At 35.3% G+C, this 13,274-nt stretch overlaps 1 pseudogene; it reads right to left on the bottom strand.

Annotated features, from left to right (window-relative positions):
- Window positions 1-1,357: 1,357 nt before the first annotated feature.
- On the bottom strand, window positions 1,358-1,860 carry LOC101138011 (small ribosomal subunit protein eS10-like; annotated as a pseudogene).
- Window positions 1,861-13,274: the final 11,414 nt, after the last annotated feature.

The following is a 13,274-nucleotide window of genomic DNA, read 5'->3' as shown; positions in this document are numbered from 1 at the left end:
GAGGCCGAGGTGGGTGGATCACGAGGTCAGGAGTTCAAGACCAGCCTGGCCAAGATGGTGAAACCCTGTCTCTACTAAAAATATAAAAATTAGCCAGGCACAGTGGCTGGCATCTGTAGTCCCAGCTACTCAGGAGGCTGAGGCAGGAGAATCGCTTGGACCTCGGGGGTGGAGGTTGCAATGAGCCAAAATCGCACCACTGCATTCCAGCCTGAGTGACAAAGTGGGACTCTGTCTCAAAAAAAAAAAAAAAAGAAATAGATAATCTGAATAACTTTTTCTGATATTGATAATTTGTATTGTTCCTCTTTCTCCACAGATTAATCAGGCTAGAGGTTTGTTGGTTTTATTAATCTTTTCATTGATTTCTTTCTTCTGTTTAATTCGGGTTTAGTTTGTTCTTTTCCCCCTAGCTTTTAAAGATAAAAGCTGAAGCTGTTGATTTGACATCTTTATCCATTTCTTTAAAAAATAATTAATAGCTAGTTTAATTAGTGAAACAAAGAAAATAAATTATGCCTTTTCAGCAGATAAGTCCTGATGACAAAAATCATGTAACATACATATGATTAAAAATTCAAACAAATGCTGACAGAAAATTAGTATCCCTTCCTCTCCACTTCCCATTGTCCCTCTCATAAAGAATAACCTCTCCTATTTACTTTTTAAAAAATTCTTAAGTTGATACATAATAATTGTATGTATTTATGGGGTGCATGGGATATTTTGATACATGTATACATGTGTAATGATCAAATCAGAGTGTTTAACATACCCATCACCTCAAACATTTACCATTTCTTTGTGCTTGGTAACATTGCAAATCTTTTCTTCCAGCTATTTTGAAATATACAATATGTTAACTATAGTTACCCTGCTATAGTATTGAACACCAAACTTATTCCTTCTATCTAACTGTATGTTTGTATGCATTAATGTGGCCACACATTTTCTTTATTCATTTATCCATTGATGGACTTAGATTGATTCCATATCTTGGCTATTGTGACTAGTGCTATTGTTTTCCATAATAGCTATACTAATTTACATTCCCATCAACAATGTATAAGAGTTCCATTTTCTACACAACTTCGCCAGCATTTGTTATGGTTTTTTTTTTTTTTTTTTTGGATAGTAGTCATTTTAACTGGAGTAAGGTGATATCTCATTGTGGTTTTGATTTGCATTTCCTTGATGGCTAGTGATGTTGAACATTTTTTGATATACCTGTTGGTCATTTGTATGTCTTCTTTTGGGAAATTTCTATTCATATCCTGTGCCGAGTTTTTAATGAGATTTTTTTTTTAAATTTTTTTTGGCTGTAAGTTTGTTTAATGCAAAATAGTCCTCTCCAATTTTACTGAGGTGGCTGACCACCTCCACAACCAAATCTGCCTCTAAACTGGAATTCCGTCTCTGACCCAGCCCCAGCCTCAGCCTCAGCCTTCCTGTCGGCATCAGGGGGCACAGCAATCTGCCTGTAGGTATCTCTGTTGGCTTCCCCTCTTGTGAGTCTTGCAGGTCACTCACCCTTCAGACCTTTAGGCTGAGGCCTGCCAGTCTCAGAATGGCTGCAGCGTAGGGTGGCAGGCACAATCTCTGGGGCATATGAAGGTAATCACGGAGATACTGGATGCCCTCATTGGTAAGGTAGCAGTAGAAATGTCTCCAGGCAAACTGTTCCTTCACTTAGCCTCGGGACTTGAGAGGCTGCATGGCCTTCATGACATGAACGTTGGGCACATTCTTGTCTGCCAGCTCCAGGTGCTTAGGCATGTGGACATCCTTCTTGGCCACCATGACTCTCTCCTTGAAAAGGAGTTCATAAATGGGAATCCAGTTCTTCTTAGGAATCAACATCTTGGCGGCTGTAGGGTCGGGCTCTGGGGCTGGAAAGCCCGCCCTTCCTTCCTTCCTTCCTTCCTTTTGCTGTTGTTTGAATTTCTTGTATTTTGTGGATACTAGGCCCTTACCAAATGAATAATTTGGAAATATTTTCTCCCATTCTGCAGATTGTCACTTCACTCTGTTGATTGTTTCCTTTGCTGAGCAAATAAAGCTTTTTAGTTTAAGATAGTCCCATTTGTCTATTTTTGTTTTTGTTGCCTGTGCTTTTGGGGTCTTAGCCATAAAATCTTTGCCTTAACAATGTCCTGAGGCATTTCCCCTGTGTTTTCTTCTGGTGGTTTTATAGTTTCAGGTCTTACATTTAAGTCTTTATTCTGTTTTGATTTTATTTTTGTATATGGTGAGAGATAGGAATCTAGTCTTATTCTTCGGCATGTGGATAGCAAGTTTTCACAGCACCATATTTTATTTTATTTTAGTGCATCATACTGTACTTGATTTATTGACATTAGTTAGTGATTTATTGGACAAAGGCCAGACCTTTTGTTTTTTATTAAGCACCTTCCACAGTACAAACTGTCATGAATAATATCTGTACAACTTAACAGTTTCAGTAGCTGTTCAGATACAAATTGATTTCAAACATAACTGGCAAACATAATTAAAGTCACAGTTAGACTACCCAAGTGCTATAAAACATTAATATATCAGTAATTTACAGTGTTCAATTATGGTTGGTAAAATTAAGTTGGAGTATGGCTGGGAATTACTATTATAATCCCAGAAAGTCAGAAGTTTTTAGACACCAAAGCATCCTGCTATAAATTAGTAGGCACAATTTAAAGGTTGTATGCATATTCAAAGGCCATGATCTCTCGAGGAACTTGTATATTAAACATGCAAAACAACAAAAAATATATTCATTCAGAAAGAATTTCCTTCTCCCCTCCCCCATTACTTTCCCTGGGCTCTTCTAACCTATCTGATATTAAAGCTGTAAGATAAGGCATGAATAAAGTTAAATGACTTTCACATCCACCTTAGAAATGAAGGCTTAGTTTTTATTCTTTGAGACTCACCTTTTCAAAAGCAGAAATTAACTTAGTAAAATGTGAGAGGAGAAGATGTACTTTTAAAATAAGGAAAATAAAAAATGAAAAAGCGAAGCCAATCCAACAACCAAATCACATACACACACATTGATCCCACACTGTTTTCAATGCAAAGGACAAAGTAGAGCCCAATGACCTTCCAAATAGTAGTAGAGCCAGCTCCTTTTATTGAACAGCGTGTCCTATCCCTAATGTATGTTCTTGTGCCTTTGTCAAAAATCGGTTGGCTGTAAATGTGGACTTATTTCTAGTTTCTCTCTCCTGGTCCGTGTGTCTGTTGTTATACAAATACTAGGACGTTTGCTTCCTGTGGCTTTGTAGTATATTTTGAAGTCAGGTGGCGTGACGGGCCTCCAACTTTGTTCTGTCTGCTCAGTATTGCTTTGGCTATTTGGGGTCTTTCGTGGTTCCACACAAATTTTAGGATTGTTTTCTCTATTTCTGTGAAGACTGTCATTGGCATTTTGATAGCAGTTACATTGAATCTACATTTTGCTTTGGGTAGTATGGATATTTTAACAATATAATTCTTCCATTCCTTGCAGATGGGATGTTTTTTCCATTTGTTTGTGTCATCTTCAATTTCTTTCAATAATGTTTTGCAGTTTTCCTTAGATATCTTTCACTCCCCTGGTTGAATTCATTCCTAGATATTTTATTTTTTTGTAGCTATTATAAATGGGATTGCTTTCTTGATTTCTTTTTCAGCTACCTTGTTGTTGGTGTATAGAAATGCTTCTGACTTTTGCATGTTGACTGATTTTGTATCTTGCAACTTTACTGTGTTGATCAGTTCTGAGAGTTTTTGGTAGAATCTCTACATTTTTCTAGATATAAGATCATGTAATCTTCAAAGAGGGGGCAATTAGACTTCCTCTTTTCTGATTCGGAAAATCTTTATTTCTTTCTCTTGCCTGATTGCTTTAGACAGAACTTCTAGCACTGTGTTGAATAGGAGTGGTGAAAGAGAGCATATTTGTTTTGTTCCAGTTCTTGGAAGAAAGGCATTCAGCTTCTCCCCATTCAGTATAATGTTAGCTGTGGGTTTGTCATATATGGCCTTTGTTATGTGGAAATATGTTCCTTCTATGCCTAATTTGTTGCCAGTATTTATTATGAAAGGATATTGAATTTTATCAAATGCTTTTTCTGCATCTATGGAGATGATCATATGGTTTTTTTGTTTTTTATTCTGTTGATGTGATGTATCACATTTATTGATTAGCATATGTTTTATGCAGCAGGAGCTCCTGGGCTCATGATAGAATGATGGAATTTTAGATCACATGGAATTTTAAACATAATTACATTTTATAATCATTTCAACCTAGAAGGAGATAATTATGAGAAAGATTAGATCAGTTATGAACAAAATAAAGAAACCATAATTTTCTTTGCAATTTGGCTATGATTTAAACACAATATATAATTTTCTGTGTAGCATGTGAAAGGATGTGGAACACATTTGCTCATATGGTAACATAAAAAAAACCCCACCCCTCAGATGTTATAAAACTCTTACTCATTTATGAAACTACTGAAGAATGGTAGTTGCAAGAAAAGTCCAGAAGGACCAATTTTCAGAGAGGGGAGCCCTTTGTGAGTGACCGTTAAGCAGTGGCAGTTTGTGGAGGCAAAGGCGGAGAAGAAAGCCTGCCAAAGACTGAGATAGATGAGCTATTGGCACTTTGGTGGCCAGGCAGGGACATTGGAGTCTAGAAGACTCCCAAATGCAGCAATAATATACTTAACTTAGAAATGCTTTCTGGCGTCCCACTCCCATTTTACTGAGAATAGGGTGGGGCTAAAAAGCAGAAACGGGCCGGGCGCGGTGGCTCACGCCTGTAATCCCAGCATTTTGGGAGGCCGAGGCGGGCGGATCACGAGGTCAAGAGATCAAGACCATCCTGGCTAACACGGTGAAATCCCATCTCTACTAAAAATACAAAAAAAAAAAAAAAAAAAAAAAAAAAATTAGCCAGGCGTGGTGGCGGGCGCCTGTAGTCCCAGCTGCTGGAGAGGCTGAGGCAGGAGAACGGCGTGAACCCAGGAGACGGAGCTTGCAGTGAGCCCACACCGCGCCACTGCACACTCCAGCCTGGGTGACAGAGCGAGACTCCGTCTCAAAAAAAGAAAAAAAAGAAAAAAGCAGAAACAACTTTCTAGTCTTACGTATTCTTGTGTTGCCTGGGAACAGAGTTCTGCTCCTAGTGATTCAAAAGGTAAAACGCAGGTCCAAGACACACTAGGCTCCAGGATTGAACGTTGATAAGATCAAAGACATTAGGCTTTGGAGGCCGGGCGCAGTGGCTCATGCCTGAAATCCCAGCACTTAGAGAGGCGAGGCGGGCGGATAACAAGGTCAGGAGTTCGAGACCAGCCTCACCAATATGGTGAAACCCAATCTCTACTAAAAAATACAAAAATTACCCGGGCATGGTAGCAGGCACCTGTAATCTCAGATATTCAGGAGGCTGAGGCATGAGAATCACTTGAACCTGGGAGGCGGAGGTTGTAGTGAGCCGAGATCGCACCATTGCACTCTAGTCTGGGCAATAAGAGCGAAACTCCGTCTAAAAAAAAAGAAAAAAGAAATTAGGCTTTTGTAGAATCAGCTGTGGCATCAGGAGGAAAGCCTAACCAGTGATGAATTCAATCTTAAAAACTGCTGCTTAGTTCAAGATTAACCTGATACTCAGTGAAATATGAATAATCACTTTCCTACTTTGGCAGCCACACATAGAAGAGATTGCGCATGCCTGGAAATAAAAACAAAGCAAAAGAGTTGCATAACTCAGTCTTCACTGTTATCCATGTACTACGTTCAGTATACCATAAAACATGACCACAGATGTAAACACTGTGTTCAGTATGACATAAAACATGACCACAGATGTAAAAAAAAGGGACCCATAAGAAAATCAACAAATCAAAAGAAACAAATTCACAGATAACCCAGACATTGGAACTGACAGAAAAGGATTTTAAAAACCAGTATTATAAATATATTTGGGAAATTATAAGATGAAATGAATGGATGAATATATGAAGAATCTTGTAAAATAAATAAAAATTAGAAAAGAAACTCATAGAATGAATTCTGAAAAACAAAAACATACCTGGTGGCCTTAACAGCAGAACAAGCAATGCAGAAGGAAGAGTCAATTGTCTTGAAGAAAGGTCAATAGAAATCATCCAAAATAAGACATAGAGAAAAAATACTGAAATATTTATAAATCTATACAGTGTCTACAACTTTTTAAAATAATAATTAGACTCGGGCAGAAATAATCTTTTAAGAAATAATGACCAAATTTTCCCCAAATTGAAAAATATTAATCTATAAGTTCAGAAATCCTAGTGAATTTCAAACAGAATAAATACAAAGAAACTATGCCATGGCATGTCATAGTCAAACTGCTGACAGAGCAAAGCATAGAGAAACTTTTCAGCATAGATAAGCTGCTGAAAACCAATGATAAGATAATTTTAAAAACAACCATGAAAAAAGACAGCACATCCAGGGGAACAATGGGAAGAATGGCAACTGACTTCTTATTAGAAATGGAAGCCAGAGAAGAGGGAATAAAACACATCTTTAAATTACTAAGAACAAACAAGCAAGAAGAAACAACCCATCAACTTAGAATTCTATTTGCAGCAAAAATATCCTTTACAAATAAAAGTGAAATAAAGACATTTTGAAAATGAAAATGAAAGTGCAGGGAATTTGTTGCCTGTAGACCTACTAAGAAATGCTAAAAGCAGTCTGTCAAGATGAAGAGAAATAATACAAGTTATAAACTCAGATATAAAAGAAGGATGGAAAAGAATTGAAAATAGTAAATAAGTGGAATACTTTATAATAATAAATTAATCAGTTCACAAAGAAGAAATAAAAATTATAAATGGCAATGCACTTAATAATATTTCAAATTTAATGATAAATAAAAACAAAGTAAAAATTAAATCACAAACATGGTTGGAGATTTTTAACACACCTTCTTTCAGCAACTGATAAACTGAACAAAAATCAATAAAGATATAGAAGATTTGAACAATACTACCAATCAATATGGCCTGATATACACCTATTGAACATTACATCTAATAACTTCTGAATATATGTGTTCTTTTCCTGCACACATAGGACATTTACCATGGTAGACCACATGCTGAGCCATAAAAAAGTCTAAATAAACATGAAAGAACTGAAATCACTGAGTATGTTCTCTGATCACAATGGAATTGAATTTAGAATCAATAACAATAAGAAATCTAAAAAATACTCAAATATTTAAAAATTAAGCAACACAATTCTAAATATTTCATGGATTAGTAAAGAATTCAAAAAAGAAATTAGAAAACATTTTTAAATAAATGATAATAAAGACAAATAAAGACACAATGTATCGAATTATGCGAGACACTTTAAACGTGGTGAAAACAGGAACTTCAGAGCTTCAAATATTAATGTTATAGAACAACAAGAAGGAATGTTTAATATCAGTGAGCTAACTTCCACCTTAAAAAGCAAGAACAAAAAGAGCAAAGTAAACCCAACATAAATAGGAGATAATAATAAAGATAAAGAAGAAATCAATAAAACAGAAAACAAACAATAGAGAAAATAAATAACGCCAAATGTTTAGTTTTGAGATTAATAAAATTGATAGCTTCCTAGCAAGAATGATCAAGAAAAAAGAGAAAAATAACAAACTACCAGTATTAACAATAAAAAAGAATATTATAACAAATCTTGTTATTAAAGAGATAAGTTGAAAATTTAATGAAAAAATTTATACCAATATATTTGAAAATGTACTTTTAAATGAAAAAAATCCTTAATGAACTCAATTTACTGAAAGTGAGACAGAAAGACAGAACATTTGAATAGCTCTATGATGATAATTTGTTATTAAAATAACAAATACATAGTAAGTAATAAGTATGATAAAGCAAAAATAAAATAATAAATAACAAATATTAACATATTTTGTTTTAAAAACCCCTCTTATAAAGAAAAAGCATCACCCAGAAGGCTTAGTGAATTCTATCCAACATTTAAAGAAGAAAAAATATCAATCTTACTTAAAATCTTACTTTAGGAAGATAGCATATTCCTAATACTGAAACTTTATAAACAAATTACAAGAAAAGAAAATTCAGAATAATATTACTCATAAAGTTAGACACAAACATCTTTAAATAGTTTAATAAAATCTAGCAATATATAAAAGGTTATTAAATCATGATTATGTGGGGTTTATCACAGAAAAGAAAGATTGTCTTAATATTTGAAAATTAAAGTGTAATTAATCTCAATAATTTGCCGATACTTTATTCCTATATTCTCCTATATTTTGTTCCTATATAATTCCTATATTCAAAATATAGGAGAATGTAGAGAATTATAGAAAAATAATCATGTGTTTATTAGAACAGATAAACAGAAGTTACGAAACGTTCAACATCTGTTTATGACAAAAAGCTACTAGTAAATTAGAAATAAAAAGGAATTTCCTCAATTTGACAAAAAGCAACAACAAAAAGTTATAGCTAACATAACACTTAATGGTGATATTGTACACTTTTCTTATGTTGGGAAAAAGGCAAGAATGTCTGTGCTCTGCACATCTATTCAGCACTGTACTGGATGTCCCAGTCTCATTAGTTAAGAATTAATTAGGCAAAGACAAGAAGTTAAAGTCATAAACTGGAAAATAATAAGTCTACTACATTTATTTGTAGGTGACATAATCATTGTCTATACAACAAAGAACATTTAATTCCATTCTATGCTTTTTACTCAGTCCCTAGCCTGCATAGTTAGTATACAATTTGCAAAGTTGGTAAGAGAACCAAATTAGCAATATGGTAATCCAATTCAGGACAAAGGACAATCATAGAAATTTGATTAGAAATGCATTAATGTGTTAACAAGCTACCTTTGCTCTATCTAAAACTTTAAATAAATATGAATAGCAGCAAAACCAACACAAACTATGACTTATAATGGATTATAATGGATAAAATGTCATATAGAAACATTGAAATCAATTTGGAAATCTGGAAAAATTGAATTTTTAAGAAATAATGGGTACAAAAGAAAACTCACAAATGCAAACCCTTTGTATAGGTGAAATTCATATTTGATTCACCAATTAGTTTTTTTCACCATGAATAATTTTTTTCATATGAAAAAGACTTGATGCTAATGAATATACTTTTAATACAACAAAGATAAAATGAGAAAACATTATTTAACTTTGGTTTTATAATAATTAACTTGGCTTTATGGAATTCATTTGGTATACTTTAATTTGGAGATTTAAGTAAACAGTGACTCCAGGAGGCTAGAGAAATTAGGATTTTTAGATTACAGATGCAATATGGAGATCTCATTTAATAATGACGGTAACTTTGAGATAAAATACGGGGGAAGTAGCCCAGAGGCAGGTAAAATCCGCCATATACAGTGAGGTCTTATCTACAAAGCTCTCCACATCAATATAGTTTACTTACAAGTACCAAATTGAGTTTGTCTGCTCTTCTGAAAGTGATGAGTTAAGATAAGGGTCCCAACAGATGAACAGCTGTTACTGCAGGTGAGTGTTCTACATCAGGCACGGGATTTTCAACTCATAATGGAGTGACGTTGAACCACACAAAATATTATGAGGATTTTCCCTTGAAACCATTGAAGAGCTGTAACATGATGCTTGTGAATGTCACCACTAGGTGGCACTGAAAGTTAAACAGTTATTGAACAGGCTGTGGAATATTGAAGTTTTCCTATGGAAAACAATTTGATTTTCTATTTTGTGTCTATATATTCTTCATTTGACCTTAAAACATAGTAGTAGCAGACATCTCTTGTACCGTGCCTTACACCTCAGCCCATTTGTTTTCCTCCAGCCCTTGGTGAGGCTCTTGGTTACAGAACCTCAGCTCAGCTCACTGCATATCCGCTGCTTTTTTGCACTAAGTCTTTATTCACAATGTGGTTGGGACACCTGTGAGAAGCTACTTAGCATTTATGAATGCTCAAAACTGCAAGTGTGGGGGAATTAAGACCCAATGGGCAATCCGTGACTATTAGGGGATGGGAGTCAGGGCTTTGTGTTCCTCCCATACCCCTCAGGTGGACAATTCTGAGGCAAGATCTTCATTGCTCATCAGAGGATTCCGGTGAGGTCAGATCCAGTTTTCCATAGTGGCGACCAGCTTGATAGCACCACTCTATTGACTTTCTCTCCTTTCTTGTTTTATTCTTTCCAATATATTAGCCTTAGTATCTGATAACATGCCCCAAAGTAAAGTCATTTATAAGCACCCCACGTGAATATAGTTTACTTTGGCTTTCTCTCCTTTCCTGTTTTAGAGTCGGCTTCCTGTAAGAAACCCAAGCATAACCTACTACCCTGATAAAGAACATTTTCAGCACCCAGAACTCTCCTTCATGGCTCCTTTTCCCATTCAACGCTCTTCAAAAGAGAACTAATAATCTATTAGTTCTGTTTTTGAACTTCACATTACTGGAATCTTGGCCAGTACTATTTTTTGTTTGCCTTCGTAATTTCTTTTTTCTTTTCTTTTTTTTTTTGAGACAGAGTCTCGCTCTGTGCAGTGGTGTGATCTTGGCTCACTTTAGCCTCAACCTCCCGAGTAGCTGGGATTACAGGTGGGTGCCACCATACCCGGCTAATTTTTGTATTTTTTGTAGAGATGGGGTTTCACCATGTTGCCCCAGCTTGCTTTCTTTCATTCAACATTATTTCTGTGAGATTTATCCATGTTGTGGCATGTAGCAGTAGTTCACTCTTTTTCATTGTGGTGTAGTATTCCATTGTGTAAAATGTACCACAATTTATCCATTGTACTTTGGGTAGTCATTTGAATTGTTTCCAGATTTTAGCTATTTTTAATAATGTTGCTTTAAATACTTTTGTACGCGTGTTTTTGTGAACATAAACACTCCTATCTTTTGTGAATAAACATAGAAATAAAATTGCTTGGTGATAGTTTAGAAATATTGCTTACATTTAATAGATACTGGAGAACAGTTTTTCATAATGGTTACACCAGTTTTGCCTTCCATCTTTTCTGCATCTTCGCCAATATTTGGTGTTACTAACTCTTAACTTTTGCCACTCTGATGGGAGTGTAGTGTATCTAATTGTTGTTTTAGTTCATATTTCCCTGTTGATGAAGGGTACTTAACATGTTTTTATATGCAGTTTAACCATTTGGATATATTCTTTTGTGAAATGCCTGTTTAGGTTTTTGGTTTTTATTTTGGGATGGGGGGTGTCTATGTTTTCTTTATTTGAAGTTCTTTATATTTTGTGGGTACTAGTTCTTTGCTGGATACATGTATTGTGATTATATATCTATGTACATATTTTTTTCTTTACCAATCTCTAGTTTTCCTTTTACTCTCTTAAAGCTATATTTTGATAAAAAGATTTTCTTCTTAATGGGATATAGTTTATTGACATTTTTCTTTATGGTAATTGTTATTTACTTGAGTAAATTATTTACTCTTACTCCAAGGTTATGAAATATGCTCCTTTATCAGGGACTCTCAACTTGAGTGGTCATCAGAACCACCTGGAAGGCTTTTTAAAGATCACTGGGTCTGGAGTTTCTAATTCTTTGGTTCAGGGATAAATCCAGGAATTTGTATTTCTTACTGTTCTCCAGATGATGGAATGGAGGATTGGTATTAGATCTTCTTTAATGTTTGGTAAAGAATTCAGCTGCGAAGCCATACGGTCCTGGGGTTTTTTTTTTTCTTTTTTTTTTGAAGAGACATTTAATACTCGTTCAATATCCTTACTTGTTATTGGTCTATTCAGATTTCTGATTTCTTCATAATTCAAGTCTTATTGGGTTATGTGTTTCTAGGAATTTATTTCTTCTAGGTCATCTAACTTCTTGTCGTATAGTTGTTCATAGCAGTCTCTTATGATCCTTTGTATTTCTGTCTTATCAGTTGTAATTGCTCCTCTTTTTTTTTTTTTTTTTTGTGAAACTGAGTCTCACTCTTTTGCCCAGGCTGGAGTGCAATAGTGTGATCTCGGCTCACTGCAAACTCTGCCTCCCAGGTTCAAGCGATTCTCCTGCCTCAGCCTCCCCAAGTAGCTGGGATTACATACGCCCGCTGCCTCACCCGGCTAATTTTTGTATTTTCAGTAGAGATGGGGTTTCACCATGTTGGACAGGCTGGTTCTTGAAATCCTGACCTCAGGTGATCCACCCGCCTTGGCCTCCCAAAGTGCTTGGATTACAGGCGTGAGCCACCATGCTCAGCCTCTTTTTTATTTTTTAGATGAAGTCTTGCTCTGTCGCCCAGGCTGAAGCATAGTGACACAATCTCAGCTCACTGCAACCTCTGCCTCCCAGGTTCAAGTGATTCTCCTGCCTTAGCCTTCTGAGTAGCTGGAATTACAGACACCTGCCATGACGCCCAGCTAATTTTTGTATTATTAGTAGAGACTGGGTTCTTCCATGTTGGCCAGGCTGGTCTCAAACTCTTGCCCTCAAGTGATCCGCCTGCCTCTGCCTCCCAAAGTGCTGGGATTCCAGGTGTGAGCCTCCTGTTTCATTTTTTATTTTATTTATTTGAGTCTTCTTTCTTGCTCTCTCTCTCTTTTTTTTTTTACTTAGTATATCTAAGGGTTTGTCAATTTTGTTTAGCTTTCCAAAAAACCAACTCTTAGTTTAGTTGAACTTGTCTGTTGTTTTTCTAGGTGTTACTTTGATTTTTGTTATGTCTTTCCTTCTGCTAACTTTGGGCTTATTTTGTTCTTCTTTTTCCAGTTTCCTTGAGGTGTAGCATTAGGTTGTTTATTTTAGATCTTTCTTCTTTTTGGATGCAGGAATTTATTCCTTTAAACCTCCTTCTTAGAACTCTGTTTTGCTGCATCCTATACATTTTGGTATGTTATGTTGCCATTTCCATTTGCCTCAAGATATTTTTAAATTTTCTTCTTAATTTCTTCTTTGACTCAATAGTTATTCAGGACCATAATGTTTAATTTCCACATATTTGTTAATTTTCCATAATGTATTCCGTTATTGCTTTCTAGTTTTATTCCGTTGTAGCCAAAAAGATAATTGTTATAATTTCAATCTTCTTAAATTTATTAAGACTTCTTTTGTGGCCTGGCATATAATCTATTCTGGAGAATTTTCTATATGTATTTGAAAATAATATGTATTTCGTTGCTGTTGGGGGGAATGTTCTATATATTTCTGCTAGGTCTATTTGGTCTAAAGTGTAGTTCAAGTCCAGTGTTTCCTTATTAT

This window comes from Gorilla gorilla, chromosome 1 (assembly GCF_029281585.2).
Source record: "Gorilla gorilla gorilla isolate KB3781 chromosome 1, NHGRI_mGorGor1-v2.1_pri, whole genome shotgun sequence".
NCBI lineage: Eukaryota > Metazoa > Chordata > Mammalia > Primates > Hominidae > Gorilla > Gorilla gorilla.
The sequence above is the reverse complement of the archived record's forward strand: the minus strand, read 5'-3'. Positions and strand labels throughout refer to the sequence as shown.